The sequence below is a fragment of the Tachyglossus aculeatus genome, chromosome X2 (assembly GCF_015852505.1).
Source record: "Tachyglossus aculeatus isolate mTacAcu1 chromosome X2, mTacAcu1.pri, whole genome shotgun sequence".
Classification (NCBI taxonomy): Eukaryota; Metazoa; Chordata; class Mammalia; order Monotremata; family Tachyglossidae; genus Tachyglossus; species Tachyglossus aculeatus.
In genome coordinates this window covers 25,083,342-25,106,028 of record NC_052100.1, presented here as the reverse complement: position 1 = coordinate 25,106,028, position 22,687 = coordinate 25,083,342, and positions in this window count along the sequence as shown.

Genomic DNA, 22,687 nt, shown 5'->3' with positions numbered 1-22,687 from the left:
AGCACAGTAATCAGTGGGGTTTATTGAATTCATTCATTCAATCATTTATTGAGCGCTCACTGTGTGCAAAGCACTGTTCTAAGCGCTTGGAAGAGTACAACAAACAGAAGCAGCATGGCTTAGTGGAAAGAGCCCAGGCTTTGGAGTCAGTTGTCATGGGTTCAAATCCTGGCTCCGCCAACTGTCAGCTGTGTGACTTTGGGCAAGTCACTTCAATTCTCTGTGCCTCAGTTACCTCATCTGTAAAATGGGGATTGACTGTGAGCCCCCCGTGGGACAACCTGATCACCTTGTGTCCCCCTCGGTGCTTAGAACAGTGCTTTGCACTTAGTAAGTGCTTAACAAATGCCATCATCATCATCATTATTATTATTATTATTATACATTGCCTTTCCACAATGAACTTTCAGTCTAGAAAGCTAATTCTGTGTGGAACCCTGTACTAAGAGTATAGTGGAGTTGGTAGACACGATTCCTGATGTTAAGAAACTTAAAATCTCGTGGGGGATTCAGACATTAAAATAAATTACATATAGCAGAAGTGGCAGAGTGTAAGGATAGGTACATAAGTGTCATTGAGCTGGGGGGCGGGGTGAATATCAAAGTGCTTAGGGGGTGATACAGGGAGGGAAAATAACCTGGAGGGAGAGATATTAGTCAGGGAAGACTTCCTGGAGGAGCTATGGATTTAGTAAGGCTTTGGAGATAACTCTCCAGGACAGTCCTGGGTTTTTTATATTCTATTTTACTCCCCCCTCTGCTTTCCCTCAACTCTTTGTGAAGTTCACCTGTCTATTTCAAGTGCTTGGGGCCCTAATTCTGTTGTCTCTAATATGCCATGGTTCTGGTCCTTCTTGCTGAAGTGGCAGAGAAGTCACAAGAAGGGGTCAAGAGGAAGAATAGGGTGGGATCCATGAGACAGGAAAAGTCACTTCTTTCCATTCCTTCCCAAGCTTTCCTTCCTCCCTCAGTCTGCCTTCTGCCTCCCTTCCATACTCTCCTCTTTTTTAAAAAAACTCCTTATCTGCGGGAATTTGGAGACTTGAGAATTGCAATGGGGGTGGGGTGGGGTTGAAAATATATTATGGAAAGTTATGAGGGAAATTTGTATTTAGTGAAATATTTCTCAATACAAATTTCTTCCAAGCTCTAGACTCTAGCAAAGCAGGAGTGCTTTGGTAAACTCTACTGTCTTTCTAAACTTTTGTTTCACTGACTCCTACCTAGCCCTTTCTTAAAGTCTTAGATTTCTGTATCCCTCCTGTCTCAGTTCAGTTCTAAAGTTGCAATTCAATGCCATGTTCGTACCGGATTCCATTAACTTGCTATTTGTTTACACCTGGGCTGAGCTGTGGAAGGGATGGAATTCATTGCCTTTCCACAATCCGTGTTCCACCCCAGACTCTCTGCGGTTATAAATCACTTTACTAGGTTCTGTTTCCTGAATATTTCTTTGGCTGAGCGAGGTAGGGGGAGGGTGGGATTTGGAATTTGAACCAGATTTAGCGCAAGCTCCTTGAGAGGGAACTGACAGGGAAGAAGCAGCTGTTACTCTTCTGCAACTCAGTGGACGACTCCAAGAGAAAATACTAGTAATGAGTTTCATTTGTAGGTGAAAGAAGGTCTTGGAGAATGTCTGGTTCTAATTATGACTCTGGGCCGGTCCCTCTGTTTTGTCGAGTTACACATTGCCAGCATGGTTAACTACTTTGCATTTGAAAAACAGTTGGCTGCATCCAGTTAGAGACTTTAAATGCCTAGAGGAAGCCAGTGAGAAAGAGGTTAAAGGTAAGTTCAATGATTCCTTCTTAGAAGCCATCTCCTCTATAGTGAGCCCAGCATGCTGTCTGCATTTTGAATATTAGTGGCCTTATTCCTGTTGTTTGTACAATTGGCTGGGGTTTTTATTTGATGTTAAAATTTGGCTGAAATTTATCTCTTTGGAAAACAACATTCCTTTTCTGCCAGCAAGCTTTCATAATGGAGTGGGTTCTATCTTTGGAAAATCTGTGCCATAAAAACCCACTGGTTTCATTTACTCTGCTACAGCTGGACATGAGACCTTTTTGAGCAATTGGAAAGGTTTCATTGACACTGCCTTCAGTCAAAGTGCAAAGAAGATACTGTAATTCTTGAATCTCAGAATAAATAAGTTCTTCCCTCCAACTTAGCTGTGGATTTAAGGACATTAAGACCTGTTTCCTTTGCTGAAGACCTAAGGAAACTTAAGATCTTGAGGACTATTTCCCAATCTATTTTAATGTCTTTCTCTCCCTGTAGACCATAAGCTCCTTGTGGGCAGGGATCATGTCTATCAACTCTTTTGTATTGTACTTTCCCAAGTGCTTAGGTACAGTGTTGTACACTCAGTAAGCATTCAATAAGTATCACTGATTGATATTTTAGATAAATCCATTTTATAATTGTCACTGAGAAGCAGCGTGGTTCAGTAGGAAAGAGCCCGGGCTTTGGAGTCAGAGGTCATGGGTTCAAATCCCAGCTCCAGCAATTGTCAGCTGTGTGACTTTGGGCAAGTCATTTAACGTCTCTTCTCTTTACCTCATCTGTAAAATGGGGATTGAGACTGTGAGCCCCATGAGGGACAACCTGATAATCTTGTAACCTCCCCAGAGCTTAGAACAGTGCTTTGCACATAGTAAGCACTTCGTAAATGCCATCATTATAATTATTATTATTATCCACTATTATGGAATAAAATGCAAATGCACACAAGTCACTGGACCAGGTTTCTCACTTCTCTCTACATCAAGCGTAGCTTCCTCAGAGTTATCTTTATAGTTCTTATATCTTAACTCTCTCTACTTGCTACTCCTCAGAGCTCACTGGACCCTTTTTTTCCTTGAAATCTCACCTTCTATTTGTACCTCACTTTTAACTCTCCATCTGCATTCCCACACTTGCACTAATGATGATAACAGTGACAATGTAATAATAACAACAACCATAATAATAATGGTATTTGTTCAGCCCTTACTATGTGCCAAGCATTTTACTAAGCTTGGGGTAGATACGAGATAATCAGGCTGGACACAGTCTCTGTCCCACATGGGGCTCACTGATCTAGGGAGGGAGAACAGGCATTTAATCCCTTTTTGACAAATGAGGGAAGAAAGGGTTAGATAAGTTAAATGATTAAATAATAATAGTGGTATATTTTAAACTCTCACTTCCTAAACACTGGGGTAGATACAAAATGATCGGGTTAGACATAGACACATGGGACTCACAGTCTAAGTGCAACAGGAAACCTTGGTTTGAAACACAATTTCATGAAACATTTTATCAGGGTATTGTGGTCCCAAAACCAAGGTTAGGCTGACCCCATAGTATAATAGTACAGTATAGTAATAGTATAATTATAGTATGCTATAGAAGTAGAAAAATCGTATTTATTAAGTGCTTACTGTGTGCAGAGCACTGTACTAAGTGCTGGGAAAGAGTACCCAGCTCAGTTTTGCACCTGGTCCCAATTTTTCAATTTTCTTTTTTGCAGGTGCCTCAAGATTTGGTTTCAAAAGCTACACCAGGCTCCAGAGTAATTTTCTTTCCAGAAAGTACACTGATCGTCTTTCAAACTGGAAATAGCATTATGTGAAACATATTTCTGTTTGTGCTGAAATACCAAAGCCCCCAAAGGATAATGTGAATGATTGCTCCACCGTGGAGCATATCAGACAATATTTACTAAATATGTCACATTTAAAAAAATGTGAACCAAAGGTATAGAAAGTATACCTAGGGCATCGTAATGTTCAGGGCAGCATACTGTTGTGTGTGGAATCAGTGATTTAAGAGGTGCCCACAGACCTCCTCCATTCAGTGCATAACATACCTGATAATTAGAATTCTTACAAATCGTGAATACCTTAGTACAATATAACATTCAGTTGTAAATTACCTATGACCCTGCTTCTGTGACATGCAAATAACAAATTTAGGTCATGGATAAGCAAGCACACACATGAAAACCCCTGAAGTTTTGGAGAAGCAACACAGCCTAGTTGAAAGAGCACACCCTGCGAGTTCAGAGACCTGGATTCTAATCCCAGCTCCATCAATTGCCTGCTGCGTGACCTTGGGTGGGTCTCAACTTCCCTGTGATTTGGCTTCCTCATCTGTAAAATGGGGATTAAATCCTTGTTCCTCATTTCCTCTACACTGTCAGCTCCATGTTCGTCCAATCATCATATTTGTTGAGCATTTATTGCAAGCAGAGCACTGTACTAAGCGCTTGGGAGAATACAACATAACAATAAACCGACATTCCCTGCCCACGATGAGTTTACACTCTAGAGAGCTTACGGTCTAGAGTCCCCTGTATAGCAAGGGACTGTATCTGATCTGATTGAATTTACCCCAAGACTTGGCTCAGTGCTTGGCACATACTAAGCATTTAACCCATGGCATTATTATTAATAACTGACTTTTAAACTCATGGCTTGATGTACCAAACGATCCCCAAAATTACAAGTCACAGACGTGAGTCTCCAGCTTGTTTTATTTAGCATTTTAGTCCTGTGTATTGTACAGTCCCTTCTGTCCAGCATCAGGTTGGGAGAAAAGTGTGATTATGGGGTAAGAGAGTAAAGAGGGGCTTGGATTACAGGGCTGGAAAGATAGATGGTGTCAGGGAAAAAGCAAGTTAGAGATTCATTCCATCATTCAACCGTATTTATTGAGCACTTTGTGCAGAGCACTGTACTAAGCACTTGGAAAGTACAATTTGGTAACAAAAGTAGAGTTCGGCAACACATGTTTGGGAGAAAAGACTAAGGGCTTTCAGTTTGATCTGAGCAGCCTCTGGAAGTCAATGGGGCTTTGAGAGGGCTGAATATTACGATACAATTGGAGCTAAAAAAAATTCAGATTTCTTTGTACAGGAAAGAGTGGCGTGAGAAGAAACTGAAGGCAAGGACCATGGGTCCAATAAATAATTCATCAGAAGGTGATGAGAGTGAGAGGGAAGGGAAGATCCATAAAATACAAGTGGGGAAATTTGTCAGGACTTGGAGAAGGATGGAATGAATCCTTCAAAGAAGTCTTCGAGTTATAAGGGTGGAGGCAGGAGGAATTATGGTTTTTGTAGACTGTAAACTTGTTGACAGAAGGGAATGTGTCTGCTACATTGTTATACCATGACCTAGTGGTATAGGGCCACGGAACACAGGCTTGGGAGTCAGTGGGACCTGGGTTCTTCTCCCTGCTCTGCCACTTGTCTGCTGTGTTACCTTGGGCAAGTCATTTCACTTCTCTGAGTCTCAGTTGCCTCATCTGTAAAATGGAGATTAAGATTGTGAGCCCTATGTGGGACCAGGACTGTGTCCAATCTGATTGCCTTGTACCTATTCCAACACTTAGTATAGTGTCTGGCACCTAGTAAGTGCTTAATAAATACAAGGATTAATAATAATAATAATAATAATGGCATTTATTATGCACTTACTATGTGCAAAGAACATGCAGTATAACAATGCTTTGAACACAGTGCTCATTATCTAAAATTGGTTGATTACTTCTAGGGAGGAGAAAGCAAGGAAGAGATGGAGTTTGAGAAGGGAAGATGAGACATTCAGTTTGACATGTTAATTTTGTGCTGGCTGAGGTGTATCCCTGAGACAGGAAGGAATATTTATCTGGAGGAGCAGATGTGAGGTCAAAGAGGGGATCTACTATAGATTTAGGAGTTAATCCCATGGAGGTATGGCATGAAGTCAGCTGCATAAAACTTGCTAAATAGGGCAGAGAGGTTAGTGGGAAAACACTAAAGTTTCAGGGATCAGTCTTGGAGCAGGTGAATAATATGCAGACTGCGATAAAGGGGAGATATGGAAATGTTTAACATTGGGAAACAGTGTTTCCTAGTGGATAAAGCATGGGACTGGGAGTGAGAAGGTCCTGGGTTCTAATCCCTATGCTGCCACTTGCCTGTTGTGTGACCTTGGACAAGTCACAACTTCTCTCTGCCTCAGTTACCTCATCTGTAAAATGGGGATTAAGACTGTGAGCCCCATGTGGGACGGGGATTGTGTTGAACTTGATTAGTTTGTATCTACCCCAGAGTTTAGAACAGTGTTTGACACAGTAAGCACTTGACAAATACCATCATTATTATCATCGTTATTATTGGGAGACTGGCTCGGGCTCTGATGCTTCACAGGTATAACAGAAATATTGGTGAAGATAAAGCACAGGTAAACTCTTACCTAAAGGTAGAGCTACTTTAGTTAACGATTCTCTCTCCTCTGAAGTGACTGGCCAGACTCCATTGAGCAGCTCTAAGGATGTTTATTTGATTTAATGTTTGCTTAGATTTCTTTCCCCTTCCTTATCTTCATTTTCCTAGAAATGTTGCACTTTACATAATCAGCTCATCATAATGGAAGTAATTTCCTCCCCGATGCATGGTAGGTAGCTCTGAAAAATGTATCTTATTATACTCTTTGGAAGGTGAAATACCCATATGCGCTAGAGTTTTATTTCTCCAATATTGTTAGGATCCCATGTGAAAATCCCATTTCTCAGGAAAATATCATGTGACTAAGGTAGACCTAATTTAACTTTCTGTCTCCAAAGGTGAAGTGCATTGTTGGGTTCAGAGAGTATTTCATTAGATTACAACATCATTTTGTGAGGAATTGAATCCACATGTTTCCGATTTTTCTATGAAACGGAACTATATGCTATATTTTAAGATACAGTTGAATGTCAAAACTGTTGAAACCATCTTTCCAAGGCTTCTTAGCACTAGGAAATCACTTTTTGACAAGTATGGGAAAATAAATCTAAAACCCAATATTTTTGAGTGGGGGCCCAATTTAGCCAACATAGGCAATGTTCATGTCTAAATGTCAGTATTATTGACAGTGAGAAAAAGCCCATTGGGATTTAAGGTACTTTGGGGTAACATGACTCTTGTATTTTAGAAGAGAAAGGAACTCACTAGCATTATTCTATTAATGTGTCACCTCCGAACAGCTGAAGAGCAGAAATGCACTTTATTCCTTCAAAGTAGGGGATTGCTGTTGCCAAAACCACCTAGTAAAGATTTGCCTGCCCAAACTGGGTAATCTCATAATGGCTAAGAATAAAAGCAAAACCTTGGAGACAAGCAGCACCTGATGACCCCAACAGATTTACCGGGACCTTTTCTTGGCTTTTAAGAGAGTAACCACCTGACAGAAAAAAAAGGATCTTGCACAACCTTACTGTTGCGCTTGTGCTTAAATATCTGCACTTATAATTACATTTTCACGTAGGGTTGCAGGCTTTTGCCAAACTGTTCATTCTATTGTGTAGTTATTTCATGAAATCTTTTGTTCTATTTCCAAATTGTTCTTTTAATACTTGATAAGCACTTAAGAGGGCTGAAGAAGAGTCTTCTCTTGCCTCTCTTTATAGGAATCCTTTCATTTTTCTCTCTTGCATTTCTATGCAATCTGCATCCATGCTTTTAAGTAGATTTAATTTCCTTTTTCCCCATGCACTTGTGAGTCTTCGGTGACTACTAACTGCTTTTGCAGACTGCTTACCGAGCTGCTTTACACAATATAAAATGTAACCAGATGAATGTTTCCTTAATTTATTTATGTAGATGATTAAATAAAAAAAAAACTAGAGCTAGAATAAAAATTCATCACTGGCTTATTAGTTTGGCATTGTTACTTATATGTAGAAATGCTTGATATTGAAGTTCTTGTTCATAAAGTAAATAAATAATGAATGTCAAGTAAGAACACTGAGGCTGGCCCAGCAGGAGTATTGACTGTGGTTACCGTTGACAGCTTTTTGCTGTCTCCAAACAACATGTTTCATTCTCTTAACTCCATTGTCATGGGGATCAGGAAAGCATCAGACTGTTCAACAGAGACATATGGGAGGGAAAGTCTTTGTGCTTGGGACTGCCTCAACTTGGAGACGTTTTGACTCTCACTGACCAAGAGCCTTAAGCTTGAAAGATTGCCTCAGTCTTGTAACACACAGGGAAGGCTACAGAAATAAGGCTCTTTATGGAGGAAAAGAATATTTATTTGTAAGGGTATTGGACTATATTTCCATCTGAAGTGACCCGCTTAGGTTCTTCCATCCCATGCAAATGCCACTTGCCAAAGTCTGTGAAGAACTCAGTACCACAGCAGAACTCAGTGAAAAAGGTATTATTCCTAATAAATTCCTAATATTTCTGTGTGACCCAGTTTCACTGAGTCGATTTTTTTTTTTTTGGTGTGAATTTGTTATTCTCTTTCAAAGCTTTCTTTTCCCTTTTTCAGACCTGGAAAATGGGTTGCCCCCTTGAGACAAGTAGATACACAAACTTCCTCCTGTGGAGGGCTTCACTGGCCTCCTCTTGGTCCAGGAACTGTGCTGTTTCCATCCATTTGCCGGGCTCCCTCTCTATGCAGTGTTTCCAATAAAACTTTAGGAATTTACTCAGAATCAGAAAAGTCATCTCCACTCCCATGAAAAACATCTAGAAGGTTCTCAATTAAATCAACAGTAAACCCTGAACCAGGAAAAACAAAGCGGAGGGAGAATTTTCTTTGAAACTCATCCTGTCCTAACCATTCCTACCCAGCCATTTAGGACTCTCCAACTTGGGTCTCTGCTGTCAACATTCTTCCCCTTGTTTTTCCTCTAGTCTCACACCTTTCATGGACACCAAGCCTGAAGGTCATCATTTTTGTAGAAAAAGGTATTGTTTCTGATGATATTCTCTTTCAACAGACATCCTTTTGGGCAAAAATTTACTTGTGGGGCTGGATTCACCATTGAAGAAATTTTATGAGAACATCTTAGGAAAGGGCTGCCCATAAAAATTAACACAAAATTAGGTTAGGAGTTTGGTTAGATACTGCGGTATTTATTGAGCACCTATTATGTACAGAGCACTGTACTAAGCACTTGGGAGAGTACAATAGAGACAGTAGGCACAATCCCTGCTCTTAAGGAGCTTACACTCTAGCTGGGAACACAGGCTTCAAGATAAATTACAGATGGGAGGAAGCAATAGAATATATACATTTATGTACCTTAAATGCTACTCTGTGCCAAGAACTGGGGTAAATACAAGAGACTCAGATCAAGACATAGTCCTCAGAGCATATAATAATGATGATGATGGTATTTATTAAGAACTAACTTCATGGCAAACAATCATAAAACTTTCTATGTGCAGAGTACTGTCCTAAGCATCTGGGAGAGAACACTAACAGATTTATTAGACATTCTTCCTGTCCACATGAAGCCAAGCATTGTACTAAGGCTGGAGTAGGTAAGCTCCAAGCAGCATGGCATGGTGGAAAGATCACGGGCTTGGGAGTCAGAGGTCATGGGTTCTAATCCCAGATCTGCCACTTGTCAGCTGTATGACTTTGGGCAAGTCACTTAACTTCTCTGTGCTTCAGTTACCACATCTATAAAATGGGGATTAAGACTGTGAACCCCACGTGGGACAACCTGATTACCTTGTATCTACCCCAGCACTTACAACAGTGCTTGTCACATAGTAAGAGCACTTAACAAATGCCATTATTATTATTCGACATAATCCTTGTCCGACATGGGGCACTCAGTCTGAGGAGGGAGAAAAGGTAATCCATTTTTTTTTTTTTTTTTTTTTACAGATGAGGAAACAGGCTCAGGGAAGTTAAGTGACTTGCCCAAGGTCACATAACAGACAAGTGGTGGAGTGGGAATTAAAATCCAGGTCCTCTTACTCCCAGGCCTGTCCTCTACCCACTAGACCACACTGCTTCACTTGTTTTGTTGGCAAATAATTTTTAATATGGCTGACCAGAGCAGGAAGGGATGGGTTGATATTGATATTTTTCCTTCTTCCTTCTTTTGCCCCCCTACTGTTATTGCAGTATAAAAATCTTCCTTTTGTTTGGCACTTGTAGGAGATGAGGTACATTTTTTATTGGTGGAAAGTGCTTATGGTTTACTTAGGTGGACCAAATTTGTGTCTAACATCTTCCGGTGAGCTGACACTCTAATTTAGCTTTTGTAGAATGTCTAGCTTAGTATCATGATTATTTAGTGGCTTGTAAATTTTACTCAACTCTCTGATAATAGACAGGGAATACTGGTAGAAAAAAATGTTCGGTTTAAAAAGCGTGTACATTCCTGCATTTCGAGGAAAAGGTCAGATGACCTGGATGGTTCCTGGGAATTGGTAATGTGATAGTGTTTTGGCTTTAGGTCATCTGTACCAATTTGGCCTCACTCTGCTGTGGCTAAAAATTATTACCATCTGACAGCTCAGTCCAGGTCACCACAGTCAAGCCAAAGTGAACTGGAGGATTGATGCCATTATCCCGATATTTTGGACTAAACTTCAACATGGGCAACAGAAGACCAAGATTAGAAATTGAGGCCGCAATGCCTTGAACATTTTTAGTGAGCAAGACTGAGCACTGACAGAACTGAGGAAATTTATACTCTCCTATGTAATGAGCCGAGTTGAGTCTCTGAAGTAGTTCTGCACATAGTAAACACTCAGTAAACACTGATGATTTTGGCAAGCAAGTCCTCTTGTTTTCCTAGCCACAGAGCCCAGAGGGGAGGATGGGCAAACAGAATGACAGTAACCAAGTAAAGAGTGATATCTCCTTCGGCATCATGTCTATAGGATGGAAATTAGGGATCCCAATTCTCCGAGACTGTAAGGTAGTTATAGATAGAGAATGTGTCTGATAATTCTGTTGCATTGGGCTGTCTCAAGCGCTTAGTACAGCTCTCTGCAAATAGTAAACACTCAATAAATACCATTGATTGATTGACATGTAAGATGGAACTATTTGGTCATTGCATTCTGAATCCCAGTGGTAATCTGATTGGCAAGGCTGAAAGAGGGTGATGTCATTGAGAAAAATTGCTAGCATTATCATTAGTTCCTTTGAGCAGGTCCTCAGTCCTGAAATCTTAGGACCAAAGCACCCCAGTTGCTCTTGATGAGAGATTTCATCAAATTACTGAGAAGCAGCATGGCCTAGTGGGTAGAACACAGACTTGGGAGTCAGAAGGACCGGGGTTCTAATCCTGACTCTGCCCTTGTTTGCTGTGTGACCTTGGGCAAGTCACAACTTCCCTGTGCCTCAGGTCCCACATCTGTAAAATGATGAATTGGATTGTGTCCAGCCTGATTATCTTGTATCTACCAAGCATTTAGTACAGTGCCTGGCTTAAGTGCTTAAATACCATGAAGAAATGCATCATCAACATTTTCATCATTGTCATCATCATCATTGACAACATCAATATTGTCATCTTGAACATCATAGAGCTGTGCTCTGGAGAATGTTAGAAACACAAGGAGTTGTAGCCACCATTATGGGAAAATAGGGGGAATCTTTTAGACATATTTTGACTCCATTCCAGAGTGCATTGGTCTTACCTGACATAACATTTTTCCTGCCTCTCTGAGGCCTATATTTCCCTGCCCATAGTATCATGGACAACTTAGTCTTTATCATTTGGGAAAATAAGCCCTAAAATAAGTCATTTTACTTAAGAACAAGGTTTTACTTTGGAGGTTATTTTACCAAGCGATAAAGACTAAATTATTTATGAACAGTTCCACAGTTTCAAAGAAACTCTGATTCATCTATTAAGAATTATTTAGAGAGAAAGTCGGGTCTGGTGGCAGTGTGACTATGGTGTTCGGCACTCAGCAAGTCACTGATCCTCTTGGTTTTCTGATTCAGAAATGAGGAGAATCATTTGGACCTCTTTACTGGAGGGGTGGCCCACACTAATTAATTTTAAAAAAGATATGAAGAGTGGCCAGTATAGATGCTAAGCCTTGGCAGATTGATTAGTGCAGTAAAGATTTATCATTCTCTACTCTGGGTAGTTACTACACTCTCCCCCAGTGCTTGTATCATTTTGAGAAAGCTAGAAGACAACTAGGCTTCCTAAAAAAAAAAAAACCCCAAAACCCCCAAATAATGCAAAACCCTAAAGCACTCCATCAATTAAGGGCATAAACACAGAGCTAGATTCTCCTAGTAAATCAGGCATTTTTGGAAAGTTATTAACTCTTTTGGACTACCCAGGGAGGCGGGGGAAGGGGGGCATTTGGTAATTCATGATGAAGATGGAGTCTTCCTGTTAGAAATGATGGTCAAACTTCAGTGTTGAAGTTCGGAAATTATTTCTGCAGTGAACTAAATAGTTCCTGAGTGGCCTTTTGCCTCACATTTTTATATTCTCACATTTTGAGGGAAAAAATAGTTAATATGAATTGGAATTCTGATTTAACTTGGTTTCTTGCGGCTTCATTTCGCTTAATTTTCCCTCTTTCAAAAGGAGGAAGGAATTTCCCAGGTTCGTAATCATAAGAGTATTTATAAGTGTTTACTGTGCAGGACACTATGCTAAGCACTAGGGAAAAAAATTCACAGGTGAAAATTAGATGTCTGGACCTCAAGAATTAGGGAAAGGCAAAGGGATGGGCTGCGGGAGCTTACAGTCCCCCTCTAGACTGTAAGCTAGTTGTGGATGGGGATCATGTCTACCAACTCTGCTATATTGTACTCTCCCAAGTGCTTAGTACAGTACTCTGCAAAGGGTAAGCACTCAACAAATACAATTGACTGAGGAGGAAGGATGAAACAATAGACAAAAAATGTGTGACTTTGGGGAAAGTCACTTAACTTCTCTGTGCCTCAGTTTCCTCATCTATAAAATGGAGAATACCTTCGACTGTGAGGCCTATATGGGACTATCTACCTCAGCGTTTGACACATAGTAAGTGCTTAAATTTAGCAATTATTATGAGAAAAGAACAGTGATAAACACAAGAGAGATAGGGAACTATGGCAACAGGAACAGAGGTTTGTGTCATCTTCCCACACAAACCCTGTCCTCTCCCTGATTTTTCTATCACCGTAGACAACCCTACCATCTTCCTGCTCCCACAGATCTGTAAACCTGGCATTATTCAGGACTTATTTCTCTCATTCAACTCATATATTCAATCTGTCACCAAAATCCCGATGGTTCTGCCTTCACCACACCTCTAAAATCCACCCTTTCCTCTCCATTCAAACTACGACCATGCTGATTAAAACATTTGTTATTTCCTGTCTTGACTACGTGCATCAGCCTCCTTTCTTCCCTGTCTCTCTCCACTCCAAGCCACACTTCACTCTGCTTCTCGGATCATTTTTTTTTAAAAGCTCAGTCCTTATCTTCCCACTGCTCTAGAACCTTCAGTGGTTGCTTTATCTTCTCACAGATGTCTAGCCAGAACCTCAAACTTAACATGTCCCCAACTGAATTCCTCATTGTCACTCCCAAATCCCCTCATCCTCCCAATTTTCCCATCACAGCTGACAGCACCACCACTCTCCCCATTTCTGAAGCTGTAAACCTTGGCATTATCCTGGACTCTTCTCTGTCTTGCAATCTCCACATCCAATCTGTCACCAAGTCTAGGTTTTTCCTCCACAACTTTTCCAGGACCTGCTCCTTTCTTTCCATCCAAACAGTGCCCATTATGATCTAGGTACTTCTCATATGTCAGCTTGACTATTGCATTAGTCTCCTCACTGGTCATTTTGGCCACAATCTCTCCCTTTCCAGTTCATATTTCACTATGTTGCCTGGTTCATTTTTCTAAAAACACATCTTCCCACTCCTCTAAAACCTCCGGTAGTTACCATTCAGCTCCATTTCAAATAGAAACTCTTGACCATTGGGTTTAAGGTACTCAGTCAACTCCCTCTCCAATTTGTCCATTCTCTTTTCCTACTCTACCCATAGATCACACTACTTATTCCTCTCAAGCTAATTGCCTCACCAATCCCTGTCTATCTTTCCTACCCCCTACTTCTTTCTCTCTCCTTCCTGGATCCCCATGCACCTTCATCTAAGACCAATCATAGCTCTCCTCATTTTCAAATCCCTTCTGAAATCACATTCATTCATTTGTATTTATTGAGTGCTTACTGTGTGCAGAGCACTATACTAAGCACTTGAGAAGTACAAGTTGGATATAGAGACAGTCCCTACCCAACAATGGGCTCACAACTTCTGCCCCTACTCTGCATACAGTAGGTGCTCAATAAATACTATTGTTTATGATGACAATGACGATTATTTGGTTTACTTTCTAGGGCAGTGACTTCAGATTAAGCGCAGAATCCTCACACCCAATTTGGCTGTGAACAGTACTATTTCCCTGACATTCAGTGAAATTTTAAGGATATTCTGATAGATTGTACTCTCCCGGTAGGCAAGAGACATATCTTTTGATTGAATTGAAACTTCCCAGGCACTTAATACACTTTATTCTAGTCAGTAGGTGCTAAAAGAAAAAATGCCCCATTTGCTCTCCTGAAAGAGCGTTAGAATTTCAGCAAATATTTTAGAAATATCAACAGTTTGAACAGTGTTACAGGTGTGCAGGGAGAAAAATAAAATCAGGATTAAAAAACGTGTTCTAAAAAATCTGATCTAGATAAGAAATAAAGAAGATGGCCCTAAGTAGCTCTCAGAAGCTCTTTGAACCTCTCCTTATTATTGATTTCATCATCCATAAACTGTTAAATAAATTGCCAGCACTACTTGATGGTAAGTTTCAACACTTAAGAAAGGTGGTGTGGCCTAGTAAAATTGAAAAATACCATGGAAATACTGTTAGCAAATAGATCTGTCGTCTGTGGATTACAGTAGGATGCATAAATGGTTACTGGGACAAAGAGAAAATCTTAATACCTGAGAGAATAAAAGTCAACCAGTCAAAAGATGTGTCAAAATGGTTTAAGCTGCTGTGCACTTAGTATGGGGAGCTTTGCAGAAAGGCAAAATATACAATTTAATTACAATTGCTGCAATGAAATCCAAGTTGATCTCACTTCTCCCTCATGAGTCGACCACAATCTGAAGGTTAGCATTTCCTGAAAGCTTGAAGAATGTATTTCCAGTAATTGCCAGCCCCCTTCATTGTTCCTGTATATATATATAAACACAAGGCTGTGATCATAGTGGTCACACTTCAGCAGCTATCTGAAATTCACTTGTGCTATAAGGACTGACTAATCCGGTTCCTCCTGACAGCAGTTTCCATTCACTGTTTTAGCTTTCTTTCACTTTAGTGCCATGAAGCTCCGGTTAGAAGAGGGAAACAAAAACTTTTAAAAGTACCAGACATATTAGTCATCATACCTATCAGTCAGAAGGAATGATGTCTTTGCTGGGTGTAACTTTGTGACAGAAACGCTGCCTTCCAAAACATCCAGTTGTAAAAGGCAAACATTTGTTGCCTTTGTGTGAGTTCAGAGATGAAAAGGGGCGAAAGGGGAGATAGGAGATAGAACAGAAATATTGTTGCAAAACTTTCGAGGTTTCCCCATGCTCATTCATTCTCTCCATAACTTCACCTCTGCCCTATTATTATCTGCAGATGTTATCTGTCCAACATATGGTGTAACCTATAGAGGCACTCAGAGTAATTCTCACCCTGCTTCTTGCTCGTCTCTCTCTCCTAAGATTGGGGCTCCTGTTGACTTCGAAGAGAGTTCTGATCTCAGAAGAAACATGTAAGAGTGAAAGGTGGAGAGGGGTGGTGTTAGGATTTGGGCTTATTGTAGTTTGCAGGTGCAGACTAATTTATGGTCACCATTTTCTCATGACAGTGTTTTAGCAAAATTTCAATGCAAATGTTCATCCCATAGGGCCTAAGGAGTTTGATTTTAGTCAATATGCTGCAATAGAGATTAGCATTTATCTTCAAGAATGTTTGTTACATTGAGTCAATTCTTATACAAGATGAGACCTGTGGAAAAGGTAACTTTCACTGTGTGTGGACATTGTTAGCAAATATAACTTGTTCATCATTTTGTGGAAAAATACACTATTGGAGGAGATGGTACATCTCATATGCCTCAAATTTATAGGATGTCATGGAATGAATGAAAGTAAGTGTTCATACCACCTGATATATATGAGCCATTAAACAACACAATTCAGCCAATGCAGAATTCACCCTTTGGGTGAACAACAAAGGCTGCTTTTTTCTTTCAAAACTCAAGACTTAGAAGACTGTCCTTTTCACCAGGTGAAACAGTGTTCAGGAAATGAGGAAATAAAAAGAAAATATTGTCTGAAAGAAACACACTCATGAACTCTAGCGTTTAAGCCAAATCATCAGTCACAATGATATTCTAAAGGGCTTTAGTGTGCAATAGTAGTGGTAGCAGCAGTGCACTAGTGGTCATAATAGTAGCAGCAGAATTTGTTCAATACCTCTAGTATACAAAGCTCTACCGGGGAAGCCAAAAGTAATTACAATTCAAATGGAAAATGTTCGAAAGGTTTCCATAACCATGACTCAAACTTTGAAACAATCAATCAATTGCATTTATTAGCGCTTACTGTGTGCAGAGCAGTGTACTAAGCACTTGGGAAGTACAAGTTGGCAACATATAGAGACAGTTCCTACCCAACAGTGGGCTCACAGTCTAGAAGGGGGAGACAGAGAACCAAACCAAACATATTAACAAAATAAAATAAATAGAATAGATATGTACAAGCAAAATAGGGTAATAAGTACAAACATATATACATATATACAGGTGCTGTGGGGAAGGGAAGGAGGTAAGACAGGGGTGATGGAGAGGGGGCCAAGGGGGAGAGGAAGGAGGGGGCTCAGTCTGGGAAGGCCTCCTGGAGGAGGTGAGCTCTCAGTAGGGCCTTGAAGGGAGGAAGAGAGCTAGCTCGGCAGATGGGCAGAGGGAGGGCATTCCAGGCTAGGGGGATGACGTGGGCCGGGGGTCAACGGCGGGACAGGCGAGAATGAGGCATGGTGAGGAGATTAGCGGCAGAGGAGTGGAGGGTGCGGGCTGGGCTGTAGAAGGAGAGAAGGGAGGTGAGGTAGGAGGGGGCGAGGTGATGGAGATCCTTGAAGCTGAGGGTGAGGAGTTTCTGCCTGATGTGCAGATTGATTGGTAGCCACTGGAGATTTTTGAGGCGGGGAGTAACATGCCCAGAGAATTTCTGGACAAAGACAATCCAGGCAGCGGCGTGAAGTATGGATTTAAGTGGGGAGAGCGAGGATGGGAGATCAGAGAGGAGGCTGATGCAGTAGTCCAGACGGGATAGGATGAGAGCTTGAACGAGCAGGGTAGCGGTTTGGATGGAGAGGAAAGGGTGGATCTTGGCAATGTTGCGGAGCTGCGACCAGCTGGTTACGGTGATGGCTTGGATGTGAGGGGTGAATGAGAGAGCAGAGTCGAGGATGACACCAAGGTTGCGGGCTTGTGAGACGGGAAGGATGGTAGTGCCATCAACAGTGATGGGAAAGTCAGGGAGAGGGGAGGGTTTGGGAGGGAAGACAAGGAGTTCTGTCTTGGACATGCTGAGTTTTAGGTGGCGGGCAGACATCCAGAAGGAGATGTCCTGAAGGCAGGAGGAGATGAGAGCCTGGAGGGAGGGGGAGAGAGCAGGGGCAGAGATGTAGATTTGGGTGTCATCCACGTAGAGTTAATAGTTGAAGCCGTGGGAGCGAATGAGGTCACCAAGGGAGTGAGTGTAGATCGAGAAGAGAAGGGGACGGAGAACTGAACCTTGGGGAACCCACACAGTAAGGGGATGGGAGGGGGAGGAGGAGCCTGCAAAAGAGACTGAGAATGAACGACCGGAGAGATAAGAGGAGAACCAGGAGAGGATGGAGTCTGTGAAGCCAAGGTTGGATAGCATGTTGAGGAGAAGGAGGTGGTCCACAGTGTCGAAGGCAGCTGAGAGGTCAAGGAGGATTAGGATAGAATATGAACTGTTGGATTTGGCAAGCAGGAGGTCATTGGTGACCTTTGAGAGGGCAGTTTCCGTGGAAAGTAGGGGACGGAAGCCAGACTGGAGGGGGTCGAGGAGAGAGTTGGTGTTGAGGAATTCGAGGCAGCGCGTGTAGACAACACGTTCAAGGAGTTTGGAAAGGAATGGCAAGAGGGAGATGGGGTGATAACTAGAAGGTGAGGTGGGGTCAAGAGAGGGTTTTTTTAGGATGGGAGAGACATGGGCATGTTTGAAGGCAGAGGGGAAGGAACCAGTGGAGAGTGAGCGGTTGAAGATGGAAGTTAAGGAGGGGAGAAGGGATGGAGCGAGAGATTTCATGAGATGAGAGGGAATGGGGTCAGAAGCACAGGTGACAGGAGTAGCACTTGAGAGGAGGAAGGAGAGCTCCTCTGAGGATACTGCTGGGAAGGATGGGAGAGTAGCAGAGAGTGTTGAGAGCCGGGGGGTTGGAGAAGGTGGGGAGTGACTTTGGGGAGGTTGGACCTGATGGATTAAATTTTATTAATGAAGTAGGAGGCCAGATCGTTGGGGGTGAGGGAAGGAGGAGGGGGAGGAGCCGGGGGCCTGAGAAGGGAGTTGAATGTACGGAAGAGCTGACAGGGATGATGGGCATGGGTGTCAATAAGGGAGGAGAAATAGTTTTCTCTGGCAGAGGAGAGGGCTGAGTTAAGGCAGGAAAGGATGAACTTGAAGTGAACGAGGTTGGCATGGTGTTTAGACTTTCGCCAGCAGCGTTCGGCAGCTCGAGCATAAGAGCGAAGGAGGCAGACAGTGGCAGTGATCCAGGGCTGTGGGTTAGTGGTACAAGAGCGGCTAAGGGAAAGGGGAGCGAGTGAGTCTAGCTGAGTAGAAAGGGTAGAGTTGAGCGCAGTAATCTGATCATCAAGATTGGGTGGAGAGGAGAGGGAGGCGAGGTGGGATGTGAGGTGCTCAGAAAGATGGATGGGGTCAAGAGAGTGGAGATCTCTGTGAGGGAGTAATATGGATTTACGGGGAAAGGAGTGTGAGTGAGGAGGCAGGTGAGAAGATTATGATCAGAGAGGGATTTCAGAGTTGGTGAGGGTGGACACAAATGGACTTCAGCATAGTCAGATATGCTTCAGGCTGGTCCACTAGTGATAAATGTATCAATAGTGATTAGGGGCTAAGGTAAGAGCTGCCTGACATGGGACTTCATGTTTCTTTTTCCTGGTGAGGGCAAAGGCATGCTTTGGTGGTAGGAAGATAGGGGCATTGATGACTTCAGACTTCTGGTAGTTTAGTTTCTCCCCCCCCACCCCCAACTGTTTTTGGTTCATTTCCATTTACTTCTTTTTTTTTTGCTCTCCAGTCACTTTTTAAGGTCTTTCTATGTGCCAGACACTATACTTAGCACTGCGGTAAGCATGGCATAGTGGAAAGAGCATGGGCCTGGGAGCCAGAAGGTCATGAGTTCTAATCCTGACTCTGTCACTTGTCTGTGGTGTGACCTTGGGCAAGCAATTTCACTTCCCTGTGCCTCAGTTACATCATTTGTCAAATGGGGATTGAGATTGGGAGCCCCATGTAGAACAGGGACTGTGTCCATCCTGATTTGCTTGTATCTGTATTTGTTTGTGCCTGGCATGCAGTAGGCACTTAATACCACAATTATTATTATTATAGCCTAATCAAGCTGGACACAGTCCATGTTTCCACATCAATGACATTTATTGAGCGTTTACCTGTGCAGAGCACTGTACTAAGAACTTGGGAGAGGACAACACAATTAGCAGGAACTTTCCCTGCTCACAAGGGGCTTGCTGTCTTAATCCCCATTTTACAGAGGAGATAACAGGCACAGAATAGTTAAGTGACTTACGCAAGGTCACACAGCAGATGTCTCAGAGTTGGGATTAGAACCCAGGTCCTTCTGACTCCCAAGCCCAAGCTCTGTCCACTAGGTCATGCTATCTTCTTAAATAGCTAAAGCGAATGTGACCTACATGCATTTGCTATCCCAAATCAAGGGATCTGGATTAAGAAAAACCCTTTCCTCCATCCTTGATCCATTCCAATCAGAGAAATTGTGGTGAATAAAAGTGTATGAATACAGTACACTCACTGGGCCCATGCCTTGCACAGTCAAATTTCATGGGGGAAGATAGTCTCCTTTGCAATGGAGGGTTCTAGATTTTAGGTCTCCTAAAATCAGACCGATTGTGAAGCATCAGGGGAGAGAGCAATGGACCATGTTCAACATAGGGGACCGGTAGCAAGACCCAGCCAGATGCAACGGGAAAATGTGTAAAACCAAATTTTTTTTCCCCCTTACAAGTAGCATTCTGCAGTCTCGTTGAGGACTCATGATGGAAAGAGTACTGGACTGTAAATCATGGGATCTGGATTCTAGTTTTGACACTACCACTTGCCTAGTGTGTAACCCTGGGCAAATCACTAATCTTTTCTACCCCTCAGTTTCCTCATCTGTAGAAAGAGGGATGAGATAACTTGGCTTCTTCTGACTGTGAGCCCTCTGTGGGATAGGGACTGGGCTCAATCTGATTATCTTGAATCTGCCCAAGTGGTTAGCATATAGTAAGTGCCTAATCATTATTATTGCTATTATTCAAAGCAATGGTATTGTGAGTAAACAAATTTTGTCCTCAAAAATCACTGGAAAAAATGTCACCACATTCAACTTAGATAAAATCACCAGTGTTCAACTGCAGTGACTCAATGATTGAAAGGTTACAGCAATTTCAGTTTAATTCTTTATACTTTATACAGCTTCAGATCCCAAAGGGTCATTTACCCTGAATTCAATACATTTGAAAGAACTCACAAAAGTTATTTAAAATGGGCAAATTCTGATTTAGGGTCAGCTGTTCTTATGTTCACCATCCAGACTCTCTGGATTACTCTCTAGGAAAGAAAAACCCCTTGTCTAAAAATAGCCCTAGCCTCACTGTCAAAGGAATCAATCATTTGAGGGGTCAAGAAAGTCAGGCTGTTTTGAGTGTCAGATAACGCAATGAAGAAAAAATACTTCTTGGTTTTGTGTGTACTAGACTACACAGTCCTTTTTATGTTTTTGTCCTGGATCACTTTATGTTGAGAAGTGTCTTGATTTAAGTACCCTGGAAAAAGATTAGTGCTTACCACTTAGAGGAATGTTTTATTATTTCTCAATTGGGGATATTGTTTTGCTTTATAGAGTCAATTTTTAATGGAAAAAAAAAAAGCTCGATTGGAGTAACACCTACCCAAAATATGCTGGAGATAAATGAAAAGGAATTCTAGACTGGTTTTCAACTACCATTTCTTCTCCTGAGTTTAAAGGGAAAGGATTTTCTCGAAGGAAAGAAAAACAAGGACTGTTGGCTTTCTTAAAGCTCTGATTAAATAAAGAAACCATCTCACAGTTAAACTGACACTCCATATGCAGAGAAAACAACTTCCACGCATGGTATCAAAAACGTGTTAAATCAACTAACATTGATATAACTTCAAGCAATTAGGAGAGCACTAATAATGATATGAGTCTTCAGCTGTAAATAATTACGCTGCCTCAAGGCTATGCTTTAATTCTTGGCTTGCTGTATCTATAAACAATAATCAAGCTGCAAAGCAAGTTGTGTTGTTTTGTTCACAGTTGTGAAATGATTTTTCTAGCCTACAGTGATGCTGATGGCTATTTTGACCTTCAAGAACTCCAGCCTGAGAGGCTAAGAGCTAATGTGTACTTTCATCGATCTGAGTTGGAAGCACACAGCAGGTTACAGTGGCTGTTCTTCATAAGTACAAAAGCTGCTATCGTCAATCAGTGTGTGTTGTGAAAAGGGGGCTTGCTGCTGTGACTCAATAAATGGGGACATTAGGAGGAAATGTTATAATTGCTGCTACCCACATCTTGTTAATGAGTAATGTACAGTTAGACTCCATGCAATCGCAGCTAAACTGTTTATACAATTTATTCTTATGTTGCAACTAACATTTAACATAATGAAGTATCATAATTGCAGCCATTAAAGTCAAGATTAAGATTTGTTTAATTAGAATTAAGAAAATGTGAAAGAAAACTACTGTGGAAATGTTGGGCATTTAAGTTGGATTCGGCAGTTGGCAGAGAAACTTGGAGAGATCAAGAAGCAGACATTTTTTCACATAAAGTTGTTACTTGGAGGGGTTTTCCTCAGGATTTTAAATACCAAAGCAAATGCAGGTGAACAGAAAATGTGAATTCTGCTTCCTTTATGTGATCATGTAGTTTTCTTTATATATTTTATCATGTCAGCATTTCAGCTGAGTCTCTCCTTCAGGATCTATCAATCAGGAGTATTTTGTGGGCAGCTCATGCTGCTGCTTCTACTTATGGGTCTTGCAGAAACGATCATTGTGAAAATGCATCTTGGAATCTCGACAGAGGATGACCTTATGTGATGCTTTCTGTTTGTTAATAGAGACCCTTGAGTCTTCCAGCTAGTTCATAATTTCCACTTTGGATTCCAAGAGTCAGGTTTGGAGGGTGTGTCACTTAGACCTCACTCTTTTTCCCTTTCACACTCCATAAATATTAGAGTTTCAAGTTTCTAGAAGACCAAATATCCCTGGGAAGTGTACCTTCCATTAGCCTTATTTATCTAGCTTTTAGCCATATTTTTTGAGCTTGAGTTCTTAGAGAAGACATTGGGTGTGACTCAAGAGTTTATCACCATTTGACTTTAAATAGAATTATTTGATGTCAATGAGAATGCTGATTTCTGTAAAGGCCAATGAGTTATAAATTGAAATAGTGATTTTAAAAGTATGCAACAACCCAGGTTGTTCTTCACTGAAATTCACTACTTGTTTTATTTCCCCTAGTATATTGAATTAAATAGTTTCAGTAAAAATACCTCCAAAACCACACACA